At 40.2% G+C, this 21196-nt stretch overlaps 7 long non-coding RNA genes across 19 annotated transcripts; all 7 read right to left on the bottom strand.

Annotated features, from left to right (window-relative positions):
• Positions 1-933: 933 nt before the first annotated feature.
• Positions 934-1334, bottom strand: LOC116802701. The gene is made up of 2 exons (XR_004363058.1): positions 1196-1334; positions 934-1138 (listed from the first exon to the last, which is right to left on the bottom strand). It is a non-coding gene; the product is annotated as an uncharacterized LOC116802701 (long non-coding RNA).
• Positions 1335-2201: 867 nt separating this feature from the next.
• On the bottom strand, positions 2202-2849 carry LOC116802702. The gene is made up of 3 exons (XR_004363059.1): positions 2359-2849; positions 2276-2301; positions 2202-2217 (listed from the first exon to the last, which is right to left on the bottom strand). It is a non-coding gene; the product is annotated as an uncharacterized LOC116802702 (long non-coding RNA).
• A 420-nt stretch (positions 2850-3269) lies between these two features.
• On the bottom strand, positions 3270-4335 carry LOC116802700. 3 transcript variants are annotated; one of them, XR_004363057.1, is made up of 5 exons: positions 4319-4335; positions 3639-3747; positions 3561-3585; positions 3424-3514; positions 3270-3370 (listed from the first exon to the last, which is right to left on the bottom strand). It is a non-coding gene; the product is annotated as an uncharacterized LOC116802700 (long non-coding RNA). The 3 variants fall into 3 exon arrangements; XR_004363055.1 differs by lacking the exon at positions 4319-4335 and adding an exon at positions 3983-4026; XR_004363056.1 differs by lacking the exon at positions 4319-4335 and adding an exon at positions 3983-4026 and having other exon boundaries at positions 3424-3507.
• Positions 4336-4477: 142 nt separating this feature from the next.
• On the bottom strand, positions 4478-5361 carry LOC116802698. 3 transcript variants are annotated; one of them, XR_004363047.1, is made up of 5 exons: positions 5325-5361; positions 4808-5239; positions 4721-4746; positions 4625-4640; positions 4478-4566 (listed from the first exon to the last, which is right to left on the bottom strand). It is a non-coding gene; the product is annotated as an uncharacterized LOC116802698 (long non-coding RNA). The 3 variants fall into 3 exon arrangements; XR_004363046.1 differs by lacking the exon at positions 5325-5361 and having other exon boundaries at positions 4808-5312; XR_004363048.1 differs by lacking the exons at positions 4625-4640; positions 5325-5361 and having other exon boundaries at positions 4479-4566; positions 4808-5312.
• Positions 5362-8759: 3398 nt separating this feature from the next.
• Positions 8760-9407, bottom strand: LOC116802703. The gene is made up of 3 exons (XR_004363060.1): positions 8917-9407; positions 8834-8859; positions 8760-8775 (listed from the first exon to the last, which is right to left on the bottom strand). It is a non-coding gene; the product is annotated as an uncharacterized LOC116802703 (long non-coding RNA).
• A 578-nt stretch (positions 9408-9985) lies between these two features.
• On the bottom strand, positions 9986-10365 carry LOC116802704. Its single transcript, XR_004363061.1, has 3 exons — positions 10349-10365; positions 10265-10290; positions 9986-10206 (listed from the first exon to the last, which is right to left on the bottom strand). It is a non-coding gene; the product is annotated as an uncharacterized LOC116802704 (long non-coding RNA).
• Positions 10366-17860: 7495 nt separating this feature from the next.
• LOC116802697 lies at positions 17861-19670 on the bottom strand. 9 transcript variants are annotated; one of them, XR_004363040.1, is made up of 7 exons: positions 19541-19670; positions 19420-19494; positions 19342-19366; positions 18213-18287; positions 18136-18160; positions 17999-18082; positions 17861-17945 (listed from the first exon to the last, which is right to left on the bottom strand). It is a non-coding gene; the product is annotated as an uncharacterized LOC116802697 (long non-coding RNA). The 9 variants fall into 9 exon arrangements; XR_004363037.1 differs by having other exon boundaries at positions 17999-18089; positions 19541-19667; XR_004363038.1 differs by having other exon boundaries at positions 17999-18089; positions 19420-19487; positions 19541-19667.
• Between the last annotated feature and the right edge of the window lie 1526 nt (positions 19671-21196).

Raw genomic sequence — 21196 nt, 5'->3', positions numbered from 1 at the left:
CATGTTTGAAGTGGAGATCGTCATGGCCAAGGACGGCAGTCATGACAAAATTATCTCACTCAAACAAATCGGTGGACAAAAAGTGGATATTGAAAGGAAAAACAGGATACGGGAGCCGGTCCAGTGCTACAGATGCCAGGGCTTCAGGCATGCCAAGAACTCATGCATGAGGCCACCAAGATGCATGAAATGCGCTGGCGACCACCTGTCATCCTGTTGCACCAAGCCAAGAACCACCCCTGCTACCTGCGTCAACTGCTCTGGAGAGCACATTAGTGCATACAAGGGATGCCCCGTTTACAAAGCAGAAAAACAAAAGCTTGCGGCCAACAACATCGACACAAACAAAATACGCACAATTAAAGACGCAACTAACAACTTCTATAGACGTCAAGGCCCTCCTCCACGCAATAATACCCCACGGCTGCCACACAGCTCAGCGATCCTGAACAGATCAATCGCTGAAGCTCGCCAGGAGGCAGCCAGAAAGTCAATGTCAAATCCGTTCCGACAAAATATGAACGACAGAAGGCCACGATTCTCCTCGCATGACACTGCCATTCAGATGCGTCTGAATAAATGGCGCCGAACCTCTAACAATATACCCAAAAAGGGTAGGACAACCTCAAAACACAACGCAAAGCCAAGACTGGTATCCAAGACAAGCAATCCAGCGCAAAGACATCTGGAAAATTACCAGGACATGCTCCGAAAACAAAGGAGTGAAGAAAATGACCAGGAACCTGAAAAAGGTAACTCAAATCCCATGCAAGCTAGCAATGACAGCCCTCCGACCACCAGCAGAGCTGCAAGAGCTAGTTTTAAACCAAGAGTTATTGATGTAGCCACACCATCGCCAAGAAACTCCAATCATTTCTTACAAAAAGGGTTATCGGATGACCCCACAAGAAAATTAGCAATTAGAGTCGACAATTTAGAAAAGAAAATCGACATTTTATTGGCAATAATTACTCAAGGAAGAGACAACAATCTTGACATGGATACATCCAATTAAACTTACAAATACTTATATCTAGTAAAACGACATCTTTATCTGATGGAAAAGCGCACTTCTATCTGCCTCCATACTCTCTCAAAACTCAGACTGACGAGCGCCTACAAGAACTGACGCTAAAACCTAAAAATAAAACAATTAATCATTAACAAATTAAACAAAACAATCAAATGCACTTACCTACTTGACCACAGCCAACTGCTGATCAACATCTAACGCAACCGACAGGAGGAGGCGGGCTTCGCAAAAACAAAACGAAATCGCCAATTTTCGCGATTATAAACACAAAAAATTAAAAATCCTAAGACGCCGTCTCCACTTCCTGATGCCACTGCATTAATAAGGATCACTAGCGCGGAGCTGACATCACTTGTAAAAGCTTCAAAATCCGTCCCCAAATTGCATCATTTTCCTCAGTATCTTATGCCCAATTATCTTCCGATAACCTGTAAAGAAATGAAAATCAATAAGAATATGATGCGTAATTAATAAAGGACACACAGAAAAACTTAAAACTTGCCAGGCAAACAAGCAGATACAGATATGCGATTCCATCATCCTGACGCCACGCACGCAAATCCTTCAACGCAACCGACAACAAGAGACTGGCACCACAAAAGCAAAATAAATCGCCAATTTTCGCGATTATAAACACAAAAAGTTGACAATTTTATGATGCCGTCTCCATCTCCTGACGCCATTGCACAAATAAGGACCACTTGCGTGGCACAGATGCCACATCAATATGCTGCAAAATTTGTCCTCAAATTGTATATTTCTCCTCAGTTCTGCATCATCGACGAATTCTCTCTTAACCTGTAATAAAAGGAAAATAAATACGAATGTATACAAAAATTACTCAAGGACAATTAAATAATAACAAACCGGACAGAAAAGGTAGCTGACGCTAGTTGACGGCTCCATCCTGCTGACGACAAGCACACAGCTCCAGCTTCAAAGACCCCAACTATTGAAATAAGGGAACACAAGCTATTACTGGGAAAAATATTTTTATAATATAATACTTATCTAATTGACAATTTGAAGACTCCAAAATCGCGGCATTCCAGCTGCAATAACACAATAACAAGGGCCTCAAATTTAGCCCTTACAAAACGTACCTGAAAAGCAAAAAAAAAAAAATCAACGCAATTATTAAAGCAACACAATACTTACCCCAGACTAGCTTGCTCCTCAAGTACCTGAAAAATAATAATAAACGCAACTATATAAACAAATATACATCAATATAAGACTTACCTTAAATTAAATTCCACTCAACGTACCTGAAACAACATAAATTTATGCAATCATAAAAAACAAATAGCATATATAATACTTACCAAATACTATTTTTGCATTCACTTCCATGGCTATTCCGTTGCGGCGGCCCTCTGCAACAAATCTCGAACCGGCGGCCCCAAGCTGCCAATCCTGACGCTATGGCCACAAGACGCGGCGCACCTGGCTTCTCTCGGTGACAGACCGAGCTACAATCCGCACTGACGACTTCTCTGCCACAACAAGACGAACAGCAGCTCTATAAATACGCAATGACAGCTGCGCGGGATTCATCTTGCCACTGACGATAACCAAATGACGGCTGCGCTGGATGTTGCAACCGAGAACAAAGCACCTGCTACGCCGGCCGGACACACTTATTGCAAGTGGCCCACTCTCAGCGACCGCAACAGATTACAGCCAACTTACAACAAAAACTCACCTGTAATGACAACTAATGCTCCTCAGCGACTCGATGCTTCCGTCCTTCTGGCGGGAGTACCTGAAAAGAAACAAATTGTATAATGTTAGTCTCTAATTTCAATGTTTTTTGTAAAATCACTACAATTTATTAATGTAAACAAAACATGCAAGACGATAATGTAACCAGTCCATGTCTCTGTCTATAATCTAAAGCCTACGAAAAAAAATACTAACTTAATATTAAATACTAACTATGTCCAAGCCCCAAACTCACCTCATGCAATGTTAAACTCTAAATTCAAATAATTGTACCTACATATTGCATAAAATGTAATCAAAGGCAAAATAAATTTGTGGATGCGGAACGGAATTCATTCTGTCTCCGTACCTCCACCTACAAAGTAAAATTATTCAGAAAAGGACTAAGGACCAGAGAGGAAATTCTTGAATTAATGCTCGGACAACCCACCTCTGTAATCAAAATAGTAATCCCAGACTACGAACCCGAAACTGACCAAAATAAACAGTCTTCATAAATTAATAAAAGCAATTAAAACCAAAATACATTTATTTACAATTAATTAATAATTTATTAAGATACAAGCTACAAACTATAATCGACTGATATAACATTAGCTGCACCCAACGCACCTGAAAACATAAACAAATATTAATGAAATTATAACAACAAACATAATACTTACCTCCAGATTAATCGCAAACTTGTGGAATCCAAAGCCACGGCATCCCAGCAGCGATGGCCTTAATATTAGCTGCTACAAACGTACCTGAAAACTAAAACAAATATTAATGCAATTATAACTACAAACTTAATACTTACCTCCAGACTAATCGCAAACTGGTACCTGAAAACAAAAACAAATATTAATAAAATTAAAATAACAAACACAATACTTACCTCTAGATTAATCGCAAGTGGTCTAATATTTACAATTAATCCCTAATTTATTAAGATACAAGCTACAAACTATAATCGACGGAAATAACATTAGCTGCAACCAACGCACCTGAAAACATAAACCAATATTAATGAAATTATAAAAACAAACATAATACTTACCTCCAGATTAATCGCAAACTTGTAGAATCCAAAACCATTGCATTCCAGCAGCGATGGCCTTAATATTAGCTGCTACAAACGTACCTGAAAACTAAAACAAATATTAATGCAATTATAACTACAAACTACTACAAAACATAAACCAATATTAATGAAATTATAAAAACAAACATAATACTTACCTCCAGATTAATCGCAAACTTGTAGAATCCAAAACCATTGCATTCCAGCAGCGATGGCCTTAATATTAGCTGTTACAAACGTACCTGAAAACTAAAACAAATATTAATGCAATTATAACTACAAACTTAATACTTACCTCCAGACTAATCGCAAACTGGTACCTGAAAACAAAAACAAATATTAATGAAATTAAAATAACAAACACAATACTTACCTCTAGATTAATCGCAAACCTTGGCATACCAGCTGCGACGGCTTTAATATCAGCTGCTACAAACGTACCTGAAAACTTAAACAAATATTAAAGCAATTATAATTACAAACACAATACTTACCTCCAGATTAATCTCAAACGTGAAGAACTCAAAACCACGGGATCTCAGCTGCGACGGCCTCAATAAAAGCTGCAACAAATGTACCTGAAAACAAAAACAAATATTAATGCAATTATAATTACAAACTTATTAATGCAATTATAACAACAAATTTAATACTCACCTCCATATTAATCGCAAGCTTGAAGAACCCAAAAACCACGGCATCACAGCTACGACGGCCTCTAAATTAGCTGCTACAAACGCACCTGAATACAAAACAAAAACAAAAATTTAATACAATTTAAAAACAAACATAATACCCACCTTCAGAACAGCCTACCTAAAAAAAAAAAAAAACACACCTGAATAACAATAATTAATACAACTATATAAACAAACAAATACAAACATAATACTTACCTCCAAATATCGTTCAGCCTGGGCCCCTGAAAAATACAAAAGAAAACCAATGAAACCACAAAAACAATTAACAAATGTAATACTTACCTAAAATTTATCTTTACATTCATTTCCATGGCCCAAATCGCTGCTACGGTCCCCGACAACAATCCTTGACCCGGAACATCCTGAAACACCATGACCTCTTCCGATGCGGCGGTCCTCGGCAACTTTTCCTGATCTGGAAGCTCCTAGCTGCCAGTCCCGACGCAATGGCCACAGGACGCGGCGCACCGTGCAACCTTCGTTTCCACCACCATGTTGACAGCAGCTCCATTACATCCCAATGACGGCTGCGCGGGATTCTAGCTTCTTCAAAACTTATGCAACTGCTTGCAACACCGACCGGGACGAGCTCGTTGCAAGCGGCGCTCCTCCAGCGGCCACAACAAATCACAGCCAACACACTACAGGCGCCTGCCCGTGATGACTCCTGACGATTCCAACGACTCGGCGCTCCTGTCCTTCTGGCAGGGGTACCTGAAAATAAATAAATTAAACAACAATGATAGTCAAAATTGCAAAATCTATTGTAAAAAGATCCAATTGTTAAATGTAAACAAACCATGCAAATTTTAAAATGTTACCAGTCCATGTTACTGTTGAAATTTAAACTAACAAAATACTACATTAATACTAACTATGTCCAAGCCCCAAACTCACCCCATGCAATGTTAAACTCTAAATTCAAATAATTGTACCTACATATTGCATAAATGTAATCAAAGGCAAAATAAATTGTGGATGCGAAAAAAAAAAAAAAAAAAAAAAATTAACGAAAGCAAGCAGGAGGAAAGACCTAGTACAACTGTCAACGCTTTTTGGTCAATTTTTAACCAAAAACCGGATCCTTCTAAACTTAGTTTAAGCAAGAAATCAACCAACCGCTCTGTAAATACTGGGAAAAGAAGCACTTCCCCTCACCAAAGGAGTGCTTCTTTACGCCCTGATGCACAGGGTGATTTAAAATTAAAACCCACCAATAGCGCCATGCCCACTATGGTGAATCTAACAACAGCCCGCACCCTCAGCCGGCCTGCTGCCAAAAGGGACTTATTCAACTCACCGTCCAGAAGCCCAGACGAGCAGCCAATGAGTTTCTCGGAAGTGGTTGCTGGAACTGGTCCAATCTTTGTGGCACCCATAGTTCCGGCTCCTATAACGAAAACTCCGGCCAAGAGGACAAATGATGACTTGGACTGCTCCAGTTTCAAGACGCCTAATAAACGGTTATGCGTGACCTCCAATTTTAAATCTCCCAGCATTTTTCCACCCCTCACCACACCCGTTTTCCAAAGCAAGGCAGCCAAATCTGTATATGAGGAATCCAAAACTAGGAATCGACACTCACACCAGCCGTTACCCTGCAGCACCAATGCTCCTGCACGCAGCGCAACGACGCCACCTCCTCAAAATACGGATGCTGAGCTGCCACCTTGGAAACTGGTGCCACTAAGCTGCAGAGCTCCACCCATACTTGTCGACGATGTTAAAGAAATTGTCCCGCTCCTGGAAAAACTAAATTATACAGCAGGAGTCTCCAGCTGCACTACCAGGGCAACTGAAGGAAACGGGGTCAGGATTCAGGCTAAGGACATGACCGCCTTCCACAAAATCAAAGATGTCCTTATAGCAAACGGCTTTCCTCTATTCACTAACCAGCCAAAGTCTGAGAGGGGCTTCCGAGTAGTAATCAGACATCTCCACCACTCCACTCCATGCTCGTGGATTATCAAGGAGTTGCTGACACTCGGATTCACCGCGCGCTTCGTCAGAAATATGACGAACCCGGCTACAGGCGGCCCCATGCGCATGTTTGAAGTGGAGATCGTCATGGCCAAGGACGGCAGTCATGACAAAATTATCTCACTCAAACAAATCGGTGGACAAAAAGTGGATATTGAAAGGAAAAACAGGACACGGGAGCCGGTCCAGTGCTACAGATGCCAGGGCTTCAGGCATGCCAAGAACTCATGCATGAGGCCACCAAGATGCATGAAATGCGCTGGCGACCACCTGTCATCCTGTTGCACCAAGCCAAGAACCACCCCTGCTACCTGCGTCAACTGCTCTGGAGAGCACATTAGTGCATACAAGGGATGCCCCGTTTACAAAGCAGAAAAACAAAAGCTTGCGGCCAACAACATCGACACAAACAAAATACGCACAATTAAAGACGCAACTAACAACTTCTATAGACGTCAAGGCCCTCCTCCACGCAATAATACCCCACGGCTGCCACACAGCTCAGCGATCCTGAACAGATCAATCGCTGAAGCTCGCCAGGAGGCAGCCAGAAAGTCAATGTCAAATCCGTTCCGACAAAATATGAACGACAGAAGGCCACGATTCTCCTCGCATGACACTGCCATTCAGATGCGTCTGAATAAATGGCGCCGAACCTCTAACAATATACCCAAAAAGGGTAGGACAACCTCAAAACACAACGCAAAGCCAAGACTGGTATCCAAGACAAGCAATCCAGCGCAAAGACATCTGGAAAATTACCAGGACATGCTCCGAAAACAAAGGAGTGAAGAAAATGACCAGGAACCTGAAAAAGGTAACTCAAATCCCATGCAAGCTAGCAATGACAGCCCTCCGACCACCAGCAGAGCTGCAAGAGCTAGTTTTAAACCAAGAGTTATTGATGTAGCCACACCATCGCCAAGAAACTCCAATCATTTCTTACAAAAAGGGTTATCGGATGACCCCACAAGAAAATTAGCAATTAGAGTCGACAATTTAGAAAAGAAAATCGACATTTTATTGGCAAGAGGAAGAGACAACAATCTTGACATGGATACATCCAATTAAACTTACAAATACTTATATCTAGTAAAACGACATCTTTATCTGATGGAAAAGCGCACTTCTATCTGCCTCCATACTCTCTCAAAACTCAGACTGACGAGCGCCTACAAGAACTGACGCTAAAACCTAAAAATAAAACAATTAATCATTAACAAATTAAACAAAACAATCAAATGCACTTACCTACTTGACCACAGCCAACTGCTGATCAACATCTAACGCAACCGACAGGAGGAGGCGGGCTTCGCAAAAACAAAACGAAATCGCCAATTTTCGCGATTATAAACACAAAAAATTAAAAATCCTAAGACGCCGTCTCCACTTCCTGATGCCACTGCATCAATAAGGATCACTAGCGCGGAGCTGACATCACTTTTAAAAGCTTCAAAATCCGTCCCCAAATTGCATCATTTTCCTCAGTATCTTATGCCCAATTATCTTCCGATAACCTGTAAAGAAATGAAAATCAATAAGAATATGATGCGTAATTAATAAAGGACACACAGAAAAACTTAAAACTTGCCAGGCAAACAAGCAGATACAGATATGCGATTCCATCATCCTGACGCCACGCACGCAAATCCTTCAACGCAACCGACAACAAGAGACTGGCACCACAAAAGCAAAATAAATCGCCAATTTTCGCGATTATAAACACAAAAAGTTGACAATTTTATGATGCCGTCTCCACCTCCTGACGCCATTGCACAAATAAGGACCACTTGCGTGGCACAGATGCCACATCAATATGCTGCAAAATTTGTCCTCAAATTGTATATTTCTCCTCAGTTCTGCATCATCGACGAATTCTCTCTTAACCTGTAATAAAGGAAAATAAATACGAATGTATACAAAAATTACTCAAGGACAATTAAATAATAACAAACCGGACAGAAAAGGTAGCTGACGCTAGTTGACGGCTCCATCCTGCTGACGACAAGCACACAGCTCCAGCTTCAAAGACCCCAACTATTGAAATAAGGGAACACAAGCTATTACTGGGAAAAATATTTTTATAATATAATACTTATCTAATTGACAATTTGAAGACTCCAAAATCGCGGCATTCCAGCTGCAATAACACAATAACAAGGGCCTCAAATTTAGCCCTTACAAAACGTACCTGAAAAGCAAAAAAAAAAATCAACGCAATTATCAAAGCAACACAATACTTACCCCAGACTAGCTTGCTCCTCAAGTACCTGAAAAATAATAATAAACGCAACTATATAAACAAATATACATCAATATAAGACTTACCTTAAATTAAATTCCACTCAACGTACCTGAAACAACATAAACTTATGCAATCATAAAAAACAAATAGCATATATAATACTTACCAAATACTATTTTTGCATTCACTTCCATGGCTATTCCGTTGCGGCGGCCCTCTGCAACAAATCTCGAACCGGCGGCCCCAAGCTGCCAATCCTGACGCTATGGCCACAACACGCGGCGCACCTGGCTTCTCTCGGTGACAGACCGAGCTACAATCCGCACTGACGACTTCTCTGCCACAACAAGACGAACAGCAGCTCTATAAATACGCAATGACAGCTGCGCGGGATTCATCTTGCCACTGACGATAACCAAATGACGGCTGCGCTGGATGTTGCAACCGAGAACAAAGCACCTGCTACGCCGGCCGGACACACTTATTGCAAGTGGCCCACTCTCAGCGACCGCAACAGATTACAGCCAACTTACAACAAAAACTCACCTGTAATGACAACTAATGCTCCTCAGCGACTCGATGCTTCCGTCCTTCTGGCGGGAGTACCTGAAAAGAAACAAATTGTATAATGTTAGTCTCTAATTTCAATGTTTTTTGTAAAATCACTACAATTTATTAATGTAAACAAAACATGCAAGACGATAATGTAACCAGTCCATGTCTCTGTCTATAATCTAAAGCCTACGAAAAAAAATACTAACTTAATATTAAATACTAACTATGTCCAAGCCCCAAACTCACCTCATGCAATGTTAAACTCTAAATTCAAATAATTGTACCTACATATTGCATAAAATGTAATCAAAGGCAAAATAAATTTGTGGATGCGGAACGGAATTCATTCTGTCTCCGTACCTCCACCTACAAAGTTTTTTAAAAATGATGACTCCAAAATTGCGGCATTCCAGCTGCAATAACACAATAACAAGAGCCTCCAACTTAGCCCTCACAAAACGTACCTGAAAAGCAAAAAATCAACGCAATTATAAAAGCAATAAATACTCCCAAGACTAGTTTCGTCCTAAAGTACCTGAAAAACAATAATAAACGCTACTATATAAACAAAGATACACCAAAATAATACTTATCTTAAATGAAATTCCACTCAATGCACCTGAAACAACAAAAATTAATGCAAACATAATTAACAAATAGCATATATAATACTTACCAAATACTATTCTTGCATCCATTTCCATGCCTATTTAGTTGCGGCGGCCCTCTGCAACAAACCTCGAACCGGCGGCCCAAGCTGCCACTCCTGGCGATACGGCCACAAGACGCGGCGCACCTGGGCCTCCAACTTAGCCCTCACAAAACGTACCTGAAAAGCAAAAATCAACGCAATTATTAAATCAATAAATACTCACCCAAGACTAGTTTCCTCCTTAAGTACCTGAAAAACAATAACAAACGCTACTATATTAACAAATATACACAAATATAATACTTACCTTAAATTAATTTCCACTCAATGTACCTGAAACAACAAAAATTAATGCAATCATCAAATAACAAACAACAAATATTATACTTACCAAATTCTATTTTTACATCCATTTCCATGGCAATCTCGTTGCGGCGGCTCTCTGCAACAAATCTCGAACCGGCGGCCCCAAGCAACCAATCCTGAAGCTATGGCCACAAGACGCGATGCACCTGGCTCCCTTCGGTGATTGTCCGAACTACAATCCCCACACACGACTTCTCTGCCACGAGACGAACTCCACGACCATAATGCCAGCAGCTCAATTAAAACGCATTGACGGCTGCGTTGGACAACTCGCAACTCCTCTTCCTGACGACCGGCAATATGCATCTGCAATACAAACGAACTCATTAAACAATTACATAAAACTGCCATTGACGATATAACGGATCTTCACCAAACGACGGCTGCGTGGGATGCCGCAGATGAGAACAAATCACCTGCAACATGTTGCAAGTGACTCGCTTCCAGCGGCCGCAACTGACCACAGCCAACTTACAACAAAACTTACCTGTGATGACTCCCGAGACTTCCCAGCGACTCGGTGCTTCCGTCCTTCTGGCGGAGGTACCTGAAAAGAAATAAATAAAGCAATGTTAGCCTAAAATGTTAATGTTTATTGTAAATTAATTTCATTTTAAAAATGTAAACTAAACATGCAAGTCAATAATGTTACCAATCCATGTCATTGTCTGAAATCCAAGTCTACAAAAATACTAACTATAATTTATACTAACTATGTCCAAGCCCCAAACTCACCCCAAGCTATGTTAAACTCAAAATTCAAATTATTGTACCTATATATTGCATAAAATGTAATCAAAGGCAAAATAAAGTAGTGGATGCGGAACAGAATTCATTCTGTCTCCGTACCTCCACCTGAAATGTTAAAAACAAAGTTAAAAAATAAAAAACCTACAAAGTAAAAAGTAAAAGAAAATTAAATAAAATAATTTAAATAAATAAAATAAATTAAATAAATAAATAAATAAACAATTAAATTAAATTATTTAATTAAAACAAACGCGCTTCGCCTGCCTTTTACTCTCACGCGCAAAGTTAACTAAATTCGTTTCGTCAATAGACAAATTATTTGTTATAAATTGTCTTCCGGCCGCAAAGTATTAAGCCGCGACAACAATTAACATTCAGTGTCTAACAAAAAAAAGAACAATTAAACAGTTATTTGTGCAACTCCAAAAAGACGCCGCCTCAACCAAAGGAAACAAGGAGAAGAAACGCAGAGAGAAAGGAAGAAAGTACACCTGGAGAAATCTTGGAAGAGAAGGAAGACACTCAAAGCAAAGATACAATAAGCTGGAGAACACACTAAAATTAAAATCCAGGGTATTTATACCTTCACTAGTATCGCTTAAAAATTTTTTAAATATAATAAAAATAAAAAGTAAAACATGTCCAGTTCTGACCACCTCTTTTCTGAAGACGAGGCACTTTCAATTACCTCTAGTCCAGAAGAGAGATCTTCCCCTTCTTATTCAAATAAATTGCCTTTAAATCACACAAAAATAAGTCCTAAAAACTCTTCTGGGGCTGCTTTAACAATTGGTAATTCCCTTTCCCATAAGGGGAAAGAGAATACAAACACCAATAATGCCAAAAGAGACCGCCTATCGCTCACCAATACGAATGCAATCACGGGTGGCGCCAATAGTAGCATCCCAAAGGGGAAATTTCCCTCTCCTTTGCTCACCACACACATACCCAAAGGGAATTTACTCACCACAATGACTCTAACTCAAGCAGCTGCACTCACACATACTGACGCTTCTCAAAAGGGAACACACCTACATCTTCGAACTTGACTAATGCAGCCGCAGCCACCAACACCGATGCAGCTCAAAGAGGCGCCAAAATCACCGACGCTTTGGGAACTTTCCCCTCCCTCTCTCACAGCGTTCGTAGCACTGATATGAATCTCAGCTCCTCCACCAAAATTGGCCGCAACACAATTTCCCCTCTTTCACATACTCACACTAGCGCAACCAAAAGTTCAGAAAGCCACTCTAAATGTCCCGTGCTCACCAACACCAATGCACACTCTAATAAGGTGAATATAAGCGACGGAGGGGAACTTCACTCCCCACAAATTCAAACCAGAAGCAAAAGCATTGATCAAAACCAAGATAATAATAAACCAATTATTTACACAAGCTGCTATGCTCCATGGTCTATTTCTAACCCTAAGCCGGACATTTCTAAACTCAGCCTAAGCAGGAAACCCACCAATCGCTCCGTAAATACTGGGAAAAGAAGTATTTCCCCTCACCAAAGGAATGCTTCTTTACGCCCCGATGCTCAGGGCGTTTTAAAATTAAAACCAAACAACAGCGCCATGCCCTCTGTGGTGAATCAAACAACAGCCCGCACCCTTAGTCGGCCTACTGCTAAGCGGGATTTATTCAAATCACCTTCCAGGAGCCCAGACGTGCAGCCCATGAGTTTCTCGGAAGTGGTTGCTGGAACAGGTCCAACCTTTGTGGCACCCTCAGTTCCGGCCCCTACTACAAAAACCCCGGCCAAGAGGACTAATGACGACTTAGACTGCTCCAGCTTCAAGACGCCAAATAAAAGACTATGCGCGAACTACAATTTCGAATCTCCCAGCATTTTCCCCCCCCTCACCACACCCGTTTTCCAAAGTAAGGCAGCCAAATCTGTATATGAGGAATCTAAAACCAGGAATCGTCCCCCCCACCAGCCGTTACCCTGCAGCATCAATGATCCTGCTCGCAGCGAAACGACGCCTCCCCTCAAAACACAGATGCAGAGCTGCCACCTTGGAAACTTGTGCCTAAAAGCCGCAGAGCACCTCCCATAATCGTCAACGATATCAAAGAAATTGTCCCGCTACTAGAAAAGTTAAATTATACAGCAGGAGTCTCCAGCTACACCACTAGGGCAATTGAAGGGAACGGGGTCAGGATCCAGGCCAAGGACATGACCGCCTACCAAAAAATCAAAGATGTCCTTACAGCCAACGGCTTCCCTCTATCCACCAACCAGCCAAAGTCCGAGAGAGGTTTCCGAGTAGTAATCAGACATCTCCACCACTCCACTCCATGCTCGTGGATTGTTCAGGAGTTGCTGAAGCTCGGTTTCTCTGCGCGCTTCGTCAGTAATATGACGAATCCGGCTACAGGTGGCCCCATGCGCATGTTTGAAGTGGAGATCGTCATGGCCCAGGACGGCAGTCATGACAAAATTATCTCACTTAAACAAATTGGTGGGCAAAGGGTAGACATTGAAAGAAAAAACAGGACACGGGAGCCGGTCCAGTGCTACAGATGCCAGGGCTACAGGCATGCCAAAAACTCATGCATGAGGCCACCAAGATGCATGAAATGCGCTGGCGATCACCTGTCATCCTATTGCACCAAACCAAAATCCACACCCGCCACCTGCGCTAACTGCTCTGGAGAGCATATAAGTGCGTATAAGGGATGCCCTGCTTATAAGGCTGAAAAACGAAAACTGGCAGTTAACAACATCAACATCAACAAAATACGGACAATCAAGGATGCTAACACAAACAACTATGGTCGACAGTACCCTCCCTCTCGCAACAACACCCCCCGGCTGCCTTTCAGCTCATCATTATTCAATAGGACAACAGCTGAATCCCGTCAAAACACAACAAGAGCATTTTGGAAGAACCCTTTCCGGCAAAACAGAAACGATGAAAGGCAAATCCAGCCTCGCCTATCTTCCCACAACTTGGCCATCCAAAAGCGACTGAGTAAATGGCGCCGCAATCCAGACAATGTCTCCAATAAAGGCACGATCAATCCCAAAGATAAGCCAACCCGGCACAAAGGCACCTGGAACGCTTCCAGGACAAGCTCCGCAAAGCAAGACGTGAACGCAAGGACCATGAGCCCGAAGAAAAGACAACAAACATAAGGAGAGTAGACGATGGCAGCCCGCCGACCACCAGCAGAGCTGCCAGAGCATTCCTTAAGCCAAGGATTATAGAAGACAACATCCCCACGCCTATGGACACTCACTCTAATCCGCAAAAAAGTCCCTCTGACCACCACAGTAAAAGTCTTACACTACGAGTGGAAAATATTGAAAAGAAAATTGACAGCCTAATGGAACTTTTATTCAAGTGCCTCGAATCTAACAAAGAGCCTACCTTAGCACACCTCATGACCTCCTGAATCTTCAAATCCTTAACGCAAATTAAACTCTCACTATGACTATAAATCTAAACAACGGACAATCTTTCAATACCCTTAAAATAGGATATTGGAACGCATGCGGAATTACTAATAAAACAAATGAACTGGAGGCCTACATTAAAAAAGAAGGTATCCAAATTATGCTAGTAACAGAAACCAGGTTAGAGCGAAATTCCAACGCACTAAACTTCAAAGGTTTCCACACATACCTAGCACAAAACCCTACTTCACACAGAAAAGGCGGCACGGCTACCATCATCAATCAAAACGTTCGACACACCTGCCTTAATCCAATAGAGACTGATTTCTTGCAAAGCGCACCCATAGCACTTATACCTCCAAGTCGCATACGCGCAAACATGACAATTGTTGCCCCAATATACTGCCCACCTGTATTTAAATGGACCACTGAGCAATTCTCAAAGCTTTTTAACCACTTTGACATGCTCCTCGACGGAAAAACTAAATTTGTACTTGGCGGCGATTGGAACTGCAAACACAGACTCTGGGTAACTATTTATCTTGCGCTAAGGGAAGATCCCTGTCTCAGTCAATCCTTGCAAGAAAAGACCTTGACATAGTGGCCACCGGCCAAGCCACACACTTTCCTTTTGACAAGAAAAAACAGCCCTCTGCATTGGACTTTGCAATATGCAAGGGCTTCCACACTCAAAGTCTAAAAACCTACTCTACAGATGAACTCAGCTCGGACCACCTCCCTATCCAAATAGTCATATGTCCCGACGACACCGACTGGCAACTCAATAACACAACAAACAATGCAATTATACAAAAAAGAACAAATCTCACGAAATTCAAGAAAAATCTAGAAAACAAAATATTACTAAATACGGAAATACGCACAGGACAGGACATTGACGATTGCATAGACATTCTTATCAACAATATAAAATCAGCAGCCAATGAAGCCACCCCATCAAATCGCCCCCAATTATTGCGCAACTACAACTCTTCAAGAAGACCCACAAAGCTAAGACTAGATGATGCTACTAAAAGGTTACTAGAGGAGAAAAAGGAGCTAAATAGAATCTTTAGGGCAGTAGGAACTGACGAAGCCCGAAGATGGTTTAAAAACGTGCAAAATAGACTGTCTAAAGAAATCAGAAAGCTCAAACTTAAACTCCTCAACCGCAACCTTCAGGACATTGATACCACCGACCGATATAGAATGCAAAAACTATGGAAAACTACAAACACAATCAAAAAGCAACCCCGACCCTGCTGGCCGATTAAAAAGGACAATGAAGACAACCGCCTAAGAACTGACTACCCCTGGACCAGGACCATAGATGAAAAAGCTGAAGCTTTTGCAGCCCACCTTGAGTCCCGCTTCAAGCCAAATCAAAATAACGACGCCAAAGACAGGGATTTCGTCAGAAGTGAATTAGAAAAATTCAGATCTTTAGATACGATCGGCGAATCTGGTAACAGCACCTTCAAGCCAGTCACGCTGGCCGAACTAAATGAGCTGATAAACTCACTGGAATTAAAAAAAGCCCCAGGAACTGACGATCTTAACAACAAAACCTTAAAAAACCTACCCACCAAAGCCAGATTATACCTAATACTTATTTATAACAACATCCTGAAAATTGGACATTTCCCAAACAAATGGAAGCACGCAAGCATCTCAATGATTCCCAAACCAGGGAAATCACCTTTTGCTCTAAATTCCTACCGACCAATTAGCTTACTCTCTGGCCTTTCTAAACTACTCGAAAGAATACTACTGAAACGACTGTACGACATTGATTACTTTGCCAAAGCAATCCCATCCCACCAATTCGGATTCAGAAAGGACCACGGAACGGAACATCAGCTAGCCAGGGTGACTCAATTTATTCTAAAAGCCTTTGAAGAGAAAGATGTCTGCTCTGCCACTTTCCTTGACATTACGGAAGCCTTTGACAGAGTCTGGCACGACGGCCTACTATATAAATTATCCAGACTCATTCCCAGATACCTATTTGACCTACTTGAAAACTATTTATCTAATAGAACCTTCTCTGTCAGGATCGACGGTGAAACGACGTCTAGGATAGGTAAAATTAGAGCAGGAGTTCCTCAGGGCAGCATACTGGGCCCTGTCCTCTACTCAATATACTCATCTGATATGCCCTACCCAATCGTAAAAGACTATATGCGCCACATATCCTTCCCCGATTACAACCAAACAAATACTATCTTAGCTACATATGCAGACGATACCATAATTCTTAGCCGGTCTAAATATACCAATATTGCGATTAACCTAAATCAAAATTACCTTAATGTTTTCTGTAGATGGTCAAAAAAATGGGACATAGCAATTAATGCAAAAAAAACTGGACACATTCTCTTCTCCCTAAAAAGAGAAGAAACAAATACATACACTCCTCCAACAATTAATGGACAAAGAGCCGCCAAATTAAACAAGCAACGCTATCTCGGGCTCATGCTAGATAGAAAACTGACCTTTGGGGCACACATAACGCTGCTAAAAGGAAAAACTATAGCTGCTTACAAAAAACTAGAATGGCTAGTAGGAAAAAATAGCCACCTACCTAAAAACGCAAAGGTTCTCCTCTGGAAACAAATTGTCTCCCCAATCTGGCATTACGCCATTGCAATATGGGCTCTCTGGTATCGGACACCCAAGCAAATAAAATTCAAACAATGGAAAACAAATTTATCAGACGAATCATTAACGCCAGCAGATATACGAGACAAGCAACCATTAGGACAATTTATAACATTAAATCATTCGAGGAAATTTTTGACAAAGCAAGCCAACGCTACGCCAACTCCCTTATTGACCATGAAAACCCTCTAATATATGACCTCCTAATCAATGCCTACAAGCCTACCAGACTGGAATCAAGCAGAAGCAGATACGCCAAGCAATTTTCAAAATATTTCCTGCCTCTTCAACAACACCAACCAAAACCACCTGCGGAACCCACCTATAGCTCCATACATGATTATACAAAAAACGAGGAAGCTGAAATAGTCGTCAAAATGAGAACCAAATACAGACAGACCCTTCAACACTCCTCCTGATTGCTGACCAAGAATTAGAAATAAGGCAATCCATAGCTGAGAAAATGAGAGTGGAAAAGGAAAAAGCCGATAGGAGAAAAGCTTTAGAGAAGGGACCACCAGACAGATGGTGTGAACTTGAAATAAATTATTACAGCAAATTATTCAGAAAAGGACTAAGGACCAGAGAGGAAATTCTTGAATTAATGCTCGGACAACCCACCTCTGTAATCAAAATAGTAATCCCAGACTACGAACCCGAAACTGACCAAAATAAACAGTCTTCATAAATTAATAAAAGCAATTAAAACCAAAATACATTTATTTACAATTAATTAATAATTTATTAAGATACAAGCTACAAACTATAATCGACTGATATAACATTAGCTGCACCCAACGCACCTGAAAACATAAACAAATATTAATGAAATTATAACAACAAACATAATACTTACCTCCAGATTAATCGCAAACTTGTGGAATCCAAAGCCACGGCATCCCAGCAGCGATGGCCTTAATATTAGCTGCTACAAACGTACCTGAAAACTGAAACAAATATTAATGCAATTATAACTACAAACTTAATACTTACCTCCAGACTAATCGCAAACTGGTACCTGAAACAAAAACAAATATTAATGAAATTAAAATAACAAACACAATACTTACCTCTAGATTAATCGCAAACCTTGGCATACCAGCTGCGACGGCTTTAATATCAGCTGCTACAAACGTACCTGAAAACTTAAACAAATATTAAAGCAATTATAATAACAAACACAATACTTACCTCCAGATTAATCTCAATAAATTCAGAAAAGGACTAAGGACCAGAGAGGAAATTCTTGAATTTATGCTCGGACAACCCACCACTGTAATCAAAATAGTAATCCCTGACTACGAACCCGAAGCTGACCAAAATAAACAGTCTTCACAAATTAATAAAAGCAACTAAAACCAAAATACATTTATTTACAATTAATCCCTAATTTATTAAGATACAAGCTACAAACTATAATCGACGGAAATAACATTAACTGCAACCAACGCACCTGAAAACATAAACCAATATTAATGAAATTATAAAAACAAACATAATACTTACCTCCAGATTAATCGCAAACTTGTAGAATCCAAAACCATTGCATTTTAGCAGCGATGGCCTTAATATTAGCTGCTACAAACGTACCTGAAAACTAAAACAAATATTAATGCAATTCTTGAATTAATGCTCGGACAACCCACCACTGTAATCAAAATAGTAATCCCAGACTACGAACCCGAAGCTGACCAAAATAAACAGTCTTCACAAATTAATAAAAGCAATTAAAACCAAAATACATTTATTTACAATTAATCCCTAATTTATTAAGATACAAGCTACAAACTATAATCGACGGAAATAACATTAGCTGCAACCAACGCACCTGAAAACATAAACCAATATTAATGAAATTATAAAAACAAACATAATACTTACCTCCAGATTAATCGCAAACTTGTAGAATCCAAAACCATTGCATTCCAGCAGCGATGGCCTTAATATTAGCTGCTACAAACGTACCTGAAAACTAAAACAAATATTAATGCAATATAACTACAAACTACTACAAAACATAAACCAATATTAATGAAATTATAAAAACAAACATAATACTTACCTCCAGATTAATCGCAAACTTGTAGAATCCAAAACCATTGCATTCCAGCAGCGATGGCCTTAATATTAGCTGCTACAAACGTACCTGAAAACTAAAACAAATATTAATGCAATTATAACTACAAACTTAATACTTACCTCCAGACTAATCGCAAACTGGTACCTGAAAACAAAAACAAATATTAATGAAATTAAAATAACAAACACAATACTTACCTCTAGATTAATCGCAAACCTTGGCATACCAGCTGCGACGGCTTTAATATCAGCTGCTACAAACGTACCTGAAAACTTAAACAAATATTAAAGCAATTATAATAACAAACACAATACTTACCTCCAGATTAATCTCAAACGTGAAGAACTCAAAACCACGGGATCTCAGCTGCGACGGCCTCAATAAAAGCTGCAACAAATGTACCTGAAAACAAAAACAAATATTAATGCAATTATAATTACAAACTTAAACAATAATTAATACAACTATATAAATAAACAAATACAAACATAATACTTACCTCCAAATATCGTTCAGCCTGGGCCCCTGAAAAATACAAAAGAAAACCAATGAAACCACAAAAACAATTAACAAATGTAATACTTACCTAAAATTTATCTTTACATTCAATTCCATGGCCCAAATCGCTGCTACGGTCCCCGACAACAATCCTTGACCCGGAACATCCTGAAACACCATGACCTCTTCCGATGCGGCGGTCCTAGGCAACTTTTCCTGATCTGGAAGCTCCTAGCTGCCAGTCCCGACGCAATGGCCACAGGACGCGGCGCACCGTGCAACCTTCGTTCCACCACCATGTTGACAGCAGCTCCATTACATCCCAATGACGGCTGCGCGGGATTCTAGCTTCTTCAAAACTTATGCAACTGCTTGCAACACCGACCGGGACGAGCTCGTTGCAAGCGGCGCTCCTCCAGCGGCCACAACAAATCACAGCCAACACACTACAGGCGCCTGCCCGTGATGACTCCTGACGATTCCAACGACTCGGCGCTCCTGTCCTTCTGGCAGGGGTACCTGAAAATAAATAAATTAAACAACAATGAAAGTCAAAACTGCAAAATCTATTGTAAAATAATCCAATTGTTAAATGTAAACAAACCATGCAAATTTTAAAATGTTACCAGTCCATGTTACTGTTGAAATTTAAACTAACAAAATACTACATTAATACTAACTATGTCCAAGCCCCAAACTCACCCCATGCAATGTTAAACTCTAAATTCAAATAATTGTACCTACATATTGCATAAATGTAATCAAAGGCAAAATAAATTGTGGATGCGGAACAGAATTCATTCTGTCTCCGTACTCCACCTACAAAGTTAAAAACAAGTTAAAAAATAAAAACCTACAAAGTAAAAGTAAAAGAAATTAAAAAAATAATTTAAATAAATAAAATAAATTAAATAAATAAATAAATAAACAATTAAATTAAATTATTTAATTAAAACAAACGCGCTTCGCCTGCCTTTTACTCTCACGCGCAAAGTTAACTAAATTCGTTTCGTCAATAGACAAATTATTTGTTATAAATTGTCTTCCGGCCGCAAAGTATTAAGCCGCGACAACAATTAACATTCAGTGTCTAACAAAAAAAAGAACAATTAAACAGTTATTGTGCAACTCCAAAAAGACGCCGCCTCAACCAAAGGAAACAAGGAGAAGAAACGCAGAGAGAAAGGAAGAAAGTACACCTGGAGAAATCTTGGAAGAGAAGAAGACACTCAAAGCAAAGATACAATAAGCTGGAAACACACTAAAATTAAAATCCAGGTATTTATACCTTCACTAGTATCGCTTAAAAATTTTTTAAATATAATAAAATAAAAAGTAAAACATGTCCAGTTCTGACCACCTCTTTTCTGAAGACGAGGCACTTTCAATTACCTCTAGTCCAGAAGAGAGATCTTCCCCTTCTTATTCAAATAAATTGCCTTTAAATCACACAAAATAAGTCCTAAAAACTCTTCT

This window comes from Drosophila sechellia, unplaced genomic scaffold (assembly GCF_004382195.2).
Source record: "Drosophila sechellia strain sech25 unplaced genomic scaffold, ASM438219v1 U_207, whole genome shotgun sequence".
Classification (NCBI taxonomy): domain Eukaryota; kingdom Metazoa; phylum Arthropoda; class Insecta; order Diptera; family Drosophilidae; genus Drosophila; species Drosophila sechellia.
The sequence above is the reverse complement of the archived record's forward strand: the minus strand, read 5'-3'. Positions and strand labels throughout refer to the sequence as shown.